General features: G+C 37.7%; 1 protein-coding gene across 1 annotated transcript in view; it reads right to left on the bottom strand.

The window, feature by feature from the left end:
* DHRS9 (dehydrogenase/reductase 9) overlaps positions 1-6,268 on the bottom strand; it is a 107,762-nt gene extending 101,494 nt beyond the window's left edge. The window contains exon 1 of the mRNA XM_053690055.1: positions 6,192-6,268. The gene's annotated coding sequence lies outside the window, so the exon portion shown is untranslated. The remainder of the gene's footprint in view (positions 1-6,191) is intronic.
* Between the last annotated feature and the right edge of the window lie 6,593 nt (positions 6,269-12,861).

Raw genomic sequence — 12,861 nt, 5'->3', positions numbered from 1 at the left:
CTTAAATTATCTCCGGGTTCCTAAAATCGATACCATACCTGTACTCGATTGTGCAAAAGGAAGTCATGGCATATAGGGTCTTTCAAACTGTCTGGCCTGTTGAGGGTCGGGGACCCTCGTATAAAAAGGCTGAAGGATAACGACCTGTACTGGGTGTCCAAACATCTTATTCCATCTCCCGGTTCCTAAAAATTATCTCCGGGTTCCTAAAATCGATGCCATACCTGTACTCGATTGTGCAAAAGGAAGTAATGGCATATGGGGTCTTTCATGCTGTCGTGCCTGTTGAGGGTCGGCGACCCTCGTATAAAAAGGCTGAAGGAGAACAACCTGTACTGGGTGTCCAAGCATCTTTTTCCATCTCCCGGTTCCTAAAATTATCTCCGGGTTCCTAAAATCGATGCCATACCTGTACTCGATTGTGCAAAAGGAAGTCATGGCATATGGGGTCTTTCAAACTGTCTGGCCTGTTGAGGGTCGGGGACCCTCGGATAAAAAGGCTGAAGGATAACGACCTGTACTGGGTGTCCAAGCATCTTTTTCCATCTCCCAGTTCCTAAAAATTATCTCCGGGTTCCTAAAATCGATGCCATACCTGTACTCGATTGTGCAAAAGGAAGTAATGGCATATGGGGTCTTTCATGCTGTCATGCCTGTTAAGGGTCAGGGACCCTTGTATAAAAAGGCTGAAGGAGAACGACCTGTACTGGGTGTCCAAGCATCTTTTTCCATCTCCCGGTTCCTAAAATCCATGCCATATACACGTCCCCTGATAGGGGACGTAACAGGGATTAAACTGATAAGAATAGTACTAGTTAACACACCACTCCTATCTGGTGGCACAGTAGATTGCACGCGGTGCTCTGACAAAATGCAGAAGGACATTTGGCAAACGGACATTTGGCAGACGGACATTTGGCCGACAGACAGAAAGCTAAAGAATGTTCCGATTTCGGCCGAGGGCAGATACACAGAGTGCTCTGTTCTAATCAGAGCCTCGGGCGCCGCAACTACCTCTGGGAACCTTACCATGGGTCCCAGACGCCCGTCTTGTAATTCTCTGTCTGGGAAATTATCTATCAATCAAATCTATCTATTTATCTATCAAATCTATCTATCTATGGTATCTATCATCAAATGTATCTATTGCATCTATTGATCTATCTATCTAATCTATGTATCTATCTATCTCGTGGCCGGACCGACCAAGCATCTTTTTCCATCTCCCGGTTCCTAAAATCATCTCCGGGTTCCCAATATCGATGCCATATAGACGTCCCCTGATAGGGCACGTAACAGGGATTAAACTGATAAGAATAGTACTAGTTAACACACCACTCCTATCTGGTGGCACAGTAGATTGCACGCGGTGCTCTGACAAAATGCAGAAGGACATTTGGCAAACGGACATTTGGCAGACGGACATTTGGCCGACAGACAGAAAGCTAAAGAATGTTCCGATTTCGGCCGAGGGCAGATACACAGAGTGCTCTGTTCTAATCAGAGCCTCGGGCGCCGCAACTACCTCTGGGAACCTTACCATGGGTCCCAGACGCCCGTCTTGTAATTCTCTGTCTGGGAAATTATCTATCAATCAAATCTATCTATTTATCTATCAAATCTATCTATCTATGGTATCTATCATCAAATGTATCTATTGCATCTATTGATCTATCTATCTAATCTATGTATCTATCTATCTCGTGGCCGGACCGACCAAGCATCTTTTTCCATCTCCCGGTTCCTAAAATCATCTCCGGGTTCCCAATATCGATGCCATATAGACGTACCCTGATAGGGCACGTAACAGGGATTAAACTGATAAGAATAGTACTAGTTAACACACCACTCCTATCTGGTGGCACATTAGATTGCACGCGCAGTGCCCCAAATTGGAACTTGGAAGTAGGAGGACCGACCAAGCATCTCATCTCTGTGTGATTCCTGTTCTTGTAGGACAGTTAATGGGTCAGTCATGTTGCACAGCTCCTCAATGTGACAAATCTTCTTGGTTAGCTCGTCATTCTCTTTTTCCCAGCTGCTAGATCAGATCAGAGATTGTGAGTAAAACCTGCTCCTGCTGCCAGTCGATCTCACTCAGGATTCGCTTCTCTAGGTCTTCCAGCTGTTTCCTGATGTCCCTAATCAGGGCAGTGAGTCTCTCTGTTACACCAGCTGCTTTCTCTTGCACCCCTCTCCTGTGCTTCTGCAGACTCTGGACTCTTTTCTCAGTCTCCTCTCTCTTGTTGGTCAGTTTCTGCAGAACATTTCTCAGTTTCTTTTTCTTCTTCTCCGAAGCCTCATTCAGCAGCTCGACCTGGTGTCCCCTGTGCTTTCCGGCCAGGGAGCAGGACACACAGATACAGGCAGCATCCTCAGTGCAGTAATATAATAGGAGCATCTTGTGGGTGGAGCATTTTCTGTTACCCCAGGAAGTGATTGCACCTGCAGTGACATCAGTGAGGACAAGGAACGGGACATGGCTAGCTTGGTATCCAACCTTGTGCAAATGGGGAGTTTGCGGTTGTGCAAATGGACTGTTTGCGGTTGTTTGCGGTGCGTTAAAAGGGGAGTTTGGTCTGTCACTGTGAAGCGGGCGTAACCCTTACACTACCTGAACGATACAACATCATACCTGATGTTTTAAAGCACGTTATTCCAAACAATTTAGGGATTTTAGGTGATTTATGCCCTTTATGGATTAAAAACAGACTCGGCATCAACTATGTAATTTTCCATGGGAGTTTTGCCATGGATCCCCCTTCGGCATGCCACAGTCCTTGAAACAACTTTTCCATCACTTTTGTGGCCAGAAAGAGTCCCTGTGGGTTTTAAAATTCGCCTGCCTATTGAAGTCAATGGCGGTTCGCCCGGTTCGCCCGTTCGTGTACTTTTGCGGAAGTTCGCGTTCGTTGTTCGCGAACGCAAAATTTTAGGTTCGCGACATCACTATACACTAATTGGATTTTACAATCTATTCACAAATATTGTTTTTTATTTGATAATTTTTTTTTATATTTTTTTTACACAGGGCACCAACTATATTAACAGTTGTTATATAACTTAAATTTATATATGTATTCTGCAACTTGAACAAACTCATTGCACTATATAGGACACTTATTTTCGGCACAAATTTATTTTAATTTTGTTAAATAAGAGGATTCACATACAGCAATTTTTAAAGCACTTTGCACTTTACATGGTTCATGAATAATGTTTGATAAAATATCCATATACACTTCACTAAAAAATCCAAAAATTCAAATACATCCTTTACTCATTTTTAAAGCACACTTTTAAAACACAACCTTTTTTTATTATTCCTTCAGCTATAGCTAGCACCCTCACTCCATTCCAATTGACAGTAACTTAAAGATTCGAAAAGACTGAAGGATCTTTTCATTATGTGAGGAGTTTGGAATATTTACAGTTCCAGCGCTCTACTCATCCTCATTTAAACTATGTGTAGAACATTGGAATGTGAAATATTCATATGTTCATGTCTAGTTAGTGTACTAGAGAATATGCAATTGTAATACAGAAAAGTGTGCGCAATATCCTAAGTTCGGTTTTTTGCAAGCATCGGGTTAGGGCTCGTGCAAAAATAATTTATTTTAAACTTGTAATACAAGTGTTACCTGACGTGCACAAAAAGCTTACTTCTAGTGGAGTTAGCGCACGAGCTGTAACGTTAAATACCGCTCTACTTGTAACCTGGCACAATGTGTATAATACATTAGCATGTAAATGTGGTCCCTAGTGCATTATACTAATCAAGGGGATCTTTGGATTCACAGGATCTCCCTGTATATAGGGTTAAATTGGTACCTATTTTACATAGATAACAGTATCTACTTTTTACAATTGGGGTTGTTATATCTGTTAGACAATAACAAGTGATAAGGAGGGAGTTATTGTGGGATTACCCCTAGTTTACCATCATCTGAGGCGGGATTGTGTTATGTTATAAATAACACATCAGAGTATCCTTTTGTGTCGCCCCTCAAAACATCTATAACTTGTGTAAGTTAATCACTAAGGGTGATTGAGTATTTTGCTCTGCTTGTTAGCGGATCATTTTTTGATAGGGAGATTCACAATTAACAACAGGCAGGCAAATTGGCATTTAGCCCTCAGTAACCTATGGAAGTTGGTAAGATGATTATTTGCAGCAACATTTTGTGCCTTACATACTGGTAGGCTGTTTATATTTAAACACAACATGTATAAAGCAGTTCCTAAACTTTCCATTGCCTAGTACAACAAACACAGTTCAATAAATCATCAATTTCCTTATTTGACAACTTTCCAACGCTAAATAAAAAGCAAACAAACGGAGGGATCCTGAAGTCAGCATAAACAAGGTGGTCTTTGGTCTGTGGCCCACAATCTTCCTATTAGATTGCCATTGCTCTAATAATCTGAGATTATAATACAGTAGTAGGGTATTACACAACTGCTTCCGGCATATTACTACACTCTGTCAATCTTAATGACAGAGTTACTCAGTCAGTTTAACTACTTAGACACCTAAGTAGTTAAACTGACTGAGTAATTTATTGCATTGTAATTGTCTTATCATGTGATCTAGCAATGTATTAAACCTTGGAAGTGAGCCTCAGACTTTACAGTTTACAGTGAAAGCATGGATTTTTCAAGTTACATTGCCAACTTGGTTGATTTCATAAAGCAACTTGTTTGTAGAACAAAGTTTATTGATTCTATCATATGGAGGAGATCTCTGCATGTTTTGAATATTGTGAGGGGAAGTGTGGCGCCACAATCATGGTCCTTGGCATTAAACAACTCAATCATGTACTATTTATAAAGATCTTAGGTTTCAACATATTCATTACAGAGTAACTGTATATTAAAATAGGGTACCAGTATAATTTATCACCAAATACTTGTTCATAGTACGTAAATACCAATAAGCTTTGGAGTAAGTTACCAGAAAATAGCATGTAGAGATAACATTTTAATAATATATTAAAATATATATTAAAAGTATAGTGATTAATAGACATTCTAGTGTCAAATAACTTAATTTTCATATTCTTCATAATTTTTTACATTTTGTAAAATGTCTCTTTGGAATTAGACTACTTTAATATGACCTTTCAAATTGCTGTAAACTATTTTTTTTTTTTTTTTTGGCACTTCATAATTCCAGGATATATATGCTATTTTCAAAATATGGAAACATTGTCTACTTTGCCATTATAGAAGATTTCATAACTGAATAAATATAAAAGAAAATGTCATTAAAAAGACCCCAGATAAATTAATGCTCATACCAAATTAAAATATAAAATTAAAGGGAGTCCAGCCACATTAGTGCATTTCAAGTTAGAAATAAGCATTTTTTTGTAAAACGCTTGTATTAGCAGAAATGCTTCTAGCAAATGCTGTTACTGTGTGAACTGAGTCTTTGCTGACAAGGGTATTGCAAAATAATGCTTATAATCATAATTAAAATGCATTGCTGAACATTTCAAAATTGTCTGGACTGTCCCTTTAACACTTTAATAGCAAACATGATATTATGTATGCAAGCACCAAAAATTATTACTAACTATATAGTTTTATGCATACACTGGTATAAATGTAACAGCCATTATTTAAAACCATTAGATAAATGATAGATAGATAGATAGATAGATAGATAGATAGATAGATAGATAGATAGATAGATAGATAGATAGATAGATAGATAGATTAATAGATGATAGATATTAACATTTTGGGAAATACTGCTTTATTGCTTTAGATTAAACATTAAACAGTATGTAAAAAATGCAATTCTGTTTACATGAGAAAAAAGTTACAATTAAAACATGTTTAATGTATAAATGATTAACTTGGTACATAATAACATATCTGCAAGTGTATGACACTGAGCTTCTTTGCAAACAAAACTGCTCCCAATTTATTTTTACTTGTGGGTAAACCACAAAATCTAAATTATTTATGATAAATTAAGAACCTTAAATTGCAGTAAGAAGTTCCTTTTTTGGTATATTAACACCTTAACTACCACAGAGTACTGCAGACCTTTATGCAGCAAAGCATTGAAGCTCTCTCTGGCAGTCAGTGGTTAAAAGTATAACTGAACAGCTGTTCTGAAGGTAAGAGGTCAGCTACAAACAGTAAATATAATTATTTATGCTTATAACAAAAGTACTTACGTGCCTAATAGTTCTAGCACCCTGCCAGGTTTCTTTGCTCAACAGAATACTTCCTTGTCCTACCCCAGCAAGAGGAAGTGCATTTATTTGACAAGTTGTTAGTACTACAAGAAATTTTGAAAGAAATATATAGTTCACTAATGGATAAGAGGTGTTACCAGTAGTGATTCATAGGGGTATTCAATAAAGAGGGAATGTTCTGCATACATAAAATATATCCCAACTGTTAGGAAACTGTATCCTGGATGCCAAAGTGTGCAACATCTCTAGAGCATTAAGATATACAACTGTAAATATTAACAATATAAATATATCTGCTGACTGGATAGACAATTCTAACATTAAAGAACATATTCACTAGTTAAAGGGACATAATAGTAAAATATGCCTTAGCACTTTTCAATTTTGAATAGTAGCATTTGGCTTATGGCAATATGGTGAAGTATACTAGCTTCTGGTAATTACTGTTGCTGCATGTGACTTGTGAATTTGTATTCTAACACTACATGCTGAAAGTGCTGGCAGTCGCTTGCGTGACACAAACACTGACAGAAAAATAACTACTACTGGTTGCTTGGTTTTTAAATGCAGGTGCATGATTAGTGTACAGAATAGGTACCTATCCCCTGACACATTCAGAACTTTTGTTGGAAGCATTTTTGTTACTATCTGTACATTGCAAAAATTTGTTTATTTAAATCTTGGTCACTACCAGTTGTAGATAAACTTTTATACTGAGCGAGCAACAGTAAGAGAGGCTCCGAAATATAAAATCTGAAGGAAAAATATGTGACAGAGGAGGAAAGGGATAGAGATGACATATGTGTGAGTGTGTATATATATATATATATATATATATATATATATATATATATATATATATATATATGCTATAAAGCCTACAGTGTTTGGCCCTCATGTGTGTGTGAATAAGCGTGTTGTGTATGTGTTGTGTGTATGTGTGTTTGTGAGCATATGTGTGTTTGTGAGCATATGTGTGTGAGGTAGGTTTGTGTGTTTATGGTATGTCTGTGTGTATATAAGTAAGTATATGTGTGTGTCTTTGTGCTGTATGTATGTGTCTGTGTGTGTATTTGTGTGTGTATGTATTTGTATGTGTATAGGTTTTTTTGTGTGTGTATATGTGTGTTATATGTGTATATGGTTGTGCTTGTGATGTGTGTAGGGATTAGGTTTTTCTATATCCTTAAAACTGACATTCCAATCAGCATGTAATAGTACGTGTTTGTATAAAGGGAACATTAGCGATTACTATATCAAGGTAAGATTAAAAAGGTAATAAAGATTCAGACCACAAGGTCTGTATTCATTTTTTTGTGACAAATTGTGCATGAACTTCATTAATTAACACAGGATTGAAAAAATAATTTGCTCCTACAAGCTATACAATTTTGAAACACAATGCTCAACACAGGCTAATAACATAGCAATATATAAATTTGCTAAACTAAACAACAATATATATTATATCAATTAAACACGCCTTTAGCTCAATCTTAATCACAATAATGTTGCAATGATATATACACATTGACAATATCAAACAGATTAAACAGGTTATTTATGCCAGAACCACACCTTGATTATTTCAAAATTGGTTTTAAAACAAGTAACAAGCAATAAGTTGCATTTTAATGTAGTCATGTTTGTATTGGAAAAGGTTATTATGCAATCTTGTTCATCTAGATTCATTCTTTCTATTCAAGCAACTTGGGTATTTTGTTAATCACTTTCTAAGCCTTTCTAATCAACATGAAGAGCTCCAGTTTAAATTAAAAATAATATAAGAACTAAACCTAAACACATGGAAAATAAATCAAAAGCTATAAGAAAAGTGATATTGCAGGAGTTTATAGTAAGTACTTGAAAGGATTTTAATGGAACCAAAAAATGATGTGGCCAAAGCAATTTATAACATTACCAATAATTCATTCAGTATTGGAGATCACTGCTGTGCCTATTATGTTTGCACATAACTAACTTGCAACAATAAATTAATATTTAGATAATCATTTAATCATTTTAAACAACAAGTCCAATGTACTAATCTAAATGTATCTAATGTGCTTAGTTCTCTTGGTATCCTTTGTTGAAAAGCATACCTAGGTAGGCTCTGTAGCTAGGAGCTAGCTGCTGATTTGTGGCTGTACACATATGCCTCTGTTCATTGGCTTCTCATCAGTAGTGCATTGCTGCTCCATTAACCAAAAATACCAAGATAATGAATAAAAATTGATAAAAGAAGTAAATTGGATTTGTTTTAAATGTCTCCCCATCTGAATCATGAAAGAAACATTTTAGGCCAGATTACGAGTGGAGCACAATCGATATCGGGTATCGGGTTTTTGCAAATGTTTGGGTGCAACTTAAATTGCACTCGAAAGTAAACTTGATCATTTGAGCACAGTTCAAATTAACAGTTGTCAGGTTAACGCGTCCTCAGATCTCTGGTTAACTGTTTCTCTAAAAACAAAAAAATGTCACAAAACACATAAAAAATACAAACAATGTACACTTACTCTCATAATAACACCCTCTAATAAGAATTATTTAAAAAAAATTGCACACAAAAGTTATGGGCTCAAAGATATGAGGTCTCAGGAGTTAGAAAAAAGGCTTTAACATTCGGATACATACATATACATGTCTAAAGATGTATATTAGACAGTAAATAGTGCTGGTGTGCTTCTTCTCTCCATAGTACAGCACAGCGCAGCACACAGCATTGAGAACAAATAAATGTAAAATGTAAATATATATATATATATAAAAAAAATGTGTGTATTATATATATATATATATATATATATATATATATATATATTTGTGTGTGTGTCATGGAGATGTATATATTATATCATATATGTATTTCTTTAATTTATATTATATTTATTTGTTTTAACAGGAATGGGCAAACAAAAGCCTGGTTGAAACAATAAATTGGCTCAACACTAAGGGGCCGAATTATCAAGCTCTGAATGGAGCTTGACGCCGCCTGTTACCGCGCAAGCCTTCAGGCTCGCTGGAAACAGCAGTTATGCTCCATAACTTGTCCGTCTGCTCTGAGGCTGCGGACATCAATCCAGCCAATCCTATATGTTTGGTCTGATTGACACTCCCTGCTAGTGCCCGATTGGCCACAAATCTGCAGGGGGTGGCATTGCACAAGCAGTTCACAAGAACTGCTTGTACAATGATAAATGTAGACAATGCATGCTGTTGGCATTTATCGATGTGCGGCGGACATGTCCGCTCGCACTTTCATAAATCGGCCCCTATGACAACTCAGCCTCTAACCACAATTTAATTATTTAAAGGGACACTGAAACCAAATTTGTTCTTTCGTTTCAGATAGAGCATGCAATTTTAAGCAACTTTCTAATTTACTCCTATTATCAAATTTTCCTCATTCTCTTGGTATGTTTATTTGAAAAGAAAGAATGTAAGTTTAGATGCCGGCCCATTTTTGGTGAACAACCTGGGTTGTCCTTGCTGATTGGAAAGCATCAATAAACAAGTGCTGTCCATGGTCTGAACCAAAAATTGGCTGGATCCTTAGCTTAGATGCCTTCTTTTTCAAATAAAGAAGAGAATGAAGAAACATTGATAATAGGAGTAAATTTGAAAGTTGCTTAAAATTGCATGCTCTATCCGAATCATAAAAGAAAAAATTTGGGTTTAGTGTCCCTTTAATTATAACAAAAGTCTCTTGCAGGTGCAAAGGGGTTAAGAAGTCTGAGATTTTTGCGAGTGCTTCAGTTTCTATCCCCGTCAAATTCCTCAACTGTGTTTAACGCGCATGCGCTCAATTTTTAAATCTTTATATAAGTTGGGTGACTTTATTGCCGCTTTAAAAAGGGACACATATGAAAAAAACATATGCCAGGGTTCTTATACAGAACATTTCTTTAAACAGCCCTGGAAAAAAGCCCTGACATATGTATTTTTCATATGTGTCCCTTTTTAAAGCGGCAATATAGTCACACTGAGCATGGAGAAGAGAAAGAGCCACAAAGAATTCTCTGAGGTTATGAGAACAAAAATTATGGAAAAGCATGGAGAATCTCAAGGTTACAAGTCAATCTCCAGAGAGCTTAATGTTCCTGTGTCCACTGTGCGCAATTGTCAAAAAGTTTAAAGCCCATGGCACTGTAGCTAATCTCCCTGGACGTGGATGAAAGAGAATAATTGATCAAAGATTGCAAAGAAGGATTGTTCGAATGGTGGATAAAGATCCTCAATCAACTTCCAGACAAATTCAAGCTGACATTTAGGCATAGGGTACAAATGTGTCAGCTCGCACTATACGTTTCCATCTGAATGAAAAGGGACACTATGGTAGAAGACCTAGAAGGTCCCCACTGCTGATATAGAAACATAACAAAAGCCAGATTGTAGTTTGCCAAAAGTTACCTGAGGAAGCCAAAATTGTGAGAATGTGCTCTGGACAGACGAAACAAAATTACAGCATTTTGGTAAAACCCATTATTCTACTGTTTTCAGAAAAAGAAATGAGGCTTTTAAAGAAAAGAATACAGTCCCTACAGTCAAACATGGTTGAGGTTTTGGGGTTGTTTTGCTGCTTCAGGCACTGGATGTCTTGACTGTGTGCATGGAATTATGAAATCTGAAGACTACCAAAGAATTATGTGGTGCAATGTAGGGGCCAGTGTCAGAAAGTTGTGTCTCCATCTGAGGTCATGGGTCTTACAGCAGGACAATGATTCAAAGCACACATCAAAAAGCACCCAGAAATGGTTTAAGACAAAGCACTAGAGAGTACTGAATCTGAGAGACCTGGAGCATTTGGCAAAAGAAGAGTGGTCCAAAATTCCAGTAGATAGGTGTAAGAAACTCATTGATGGTTACAGGAAGCGATTGATTTCAGTTTTTTTTTCCAAGGTGTGTGCTACCAAATATTAAATTAAGGGGGGTCGATAATTTTGTTCAGTCCATATTTGGAGTTTTGTGTCAGTCTTAGCTTTTTTTCTCCACTTTTTTTGTGCCATTCCAATACAAACAAAAGAAATAAACATGAGAATGCCTAAACATTTGTAATTGCAACAATTGTCTAGGTGAAGTGGTGCATTATCTGACAGAAATGCAGAGGTGCCAATTTTTTTTTATTATATATATTAGACGCGGTTGGCAAAGTTAGCAGGTGCGGTATACAAAGATTAAAATATTGGGCACATGAGCGTCAAACACGGTTGAGGAAACTGAAGCACTGATGTGTGCGGCCAGGAATGCCATGGCGTGGAAATGAAATGGTTCGCTGATTTGAGGGGTTTGCTAATTTGACTGAACACTGGCAAAGGGAAGGGGATGAGAACATTTGATGAAGTGCACAGCCCCGCACTGGGACTGAGTTGTTTGTTCAGTATAGCAGTGACCTGTGGTGGAGGCGGTCTGCATTCTAGTAAGGTAGTGTGGCTGCCGCACAAATCAAAATGGCTTCAAAGGAAGGACACTAATTGCAGCATGAAACTTCTGCACTTAACAATGTAGCTTGAAACTCGAGCAAGCCTCAGTGAGAATTTCAGGGAGCAGAATCGGGACACAGCGGGATAGGGCTACTAGGGAGCCACTTGCTGTGACTGCTCCTGTGCTGGGTGGAGATAGGGCAACCAGCCACATTCCATGAAATACATGCTGTTTAAACAGATGAATCAACTTTCTAGTAGTTGCATTACTAGAAAGTTAAATAAACTACCGCTCCTTTAGAGACTGCAAAAAATGACGCCCCCTGTCAAATTGCCACCCTAGGCAACCACCTTGTTCACCTGGGCAGTAATATGCCCCTGTGTATACACACATATATATATATATATATATATATATATATATACATATGTATTTATATGTGTATATACAGGGAGTGCAGAATTATTAGGCAAATTAGTATTTTGACCACATCATCCTCTTAATGCATGTTGTCTTACTCCAAGCTGTATAGGCTCGAAAGCCTACTACCAATTAAGCATATTAGGTGATGTGCATCTCTGTAATGAGAAGGGGTGTGGTCTAATGACATCAACACCCTATATCAGGTGTGCATAATTATTAGGCAACTTCCTTTCCTTTGGCAAAATGGGTCAAAAGAAGGACTTGACAGGCTCAGAAAAGTAAAAAATAGTGAGATATCTTGCAGAGGGATGCAGCACTCTTAAAATTGCAAAGCTTCTGAAGCGTGATCATTGAACAATCAAGCGTTTCATTCAAAATAGTCAACAGGGTCGCAAGAAGCGTGTGGAAAAACCAAGGCGCAAAATAACTGCCCATGAACTGAGAAAAGTCAAGCGTGCAGCTGCCAAGATGCCACTTGCCACCAGTTTGGCCATATTTCAGAGCTGCAACATCACTGGAGTGCCCAAAAGCACAAGGTGTGCAATACTCAGAGACATGGCCAAGGTAAGAAAGGCTGAAAGACGACCACCACTGAACAAGACACACAAGCTGAAACGTCAAGACTGGGCCAAGAAATATCTCAAGACTGATTTTTCTAAGGTTTTATGGACTGATGAAATGAGAGTGAGTCTTGATGGGCCAGATGGATGGGCCCGTGGCTGGATTGGTAAAGGGCAGAGAGCTCCAGTCCGACTCAGAAGCCAGCAAGGTGGAGGTGGAGTACTGGTTTGGGCTGGTATCA

This window comes from Bombina bombina, chromosome 1 (genome assembly GCF_027579735.1).
Source record: "Bombina bombina isolate aBomBom1 chromosome 1, aBomBom1.pri, whole genome shotgun sequence".
In the NCBI taxonomy this organism is placed as follows: domain Eukaryota; kingdom Metazoa; phylum Chordata; class Amphibia; order Anura; family Bombinatoridae; genus Bombina; species Bombina bombina.
This window is presented reverse-complemented; position numbering and strand designations above follow the sequence as displayed.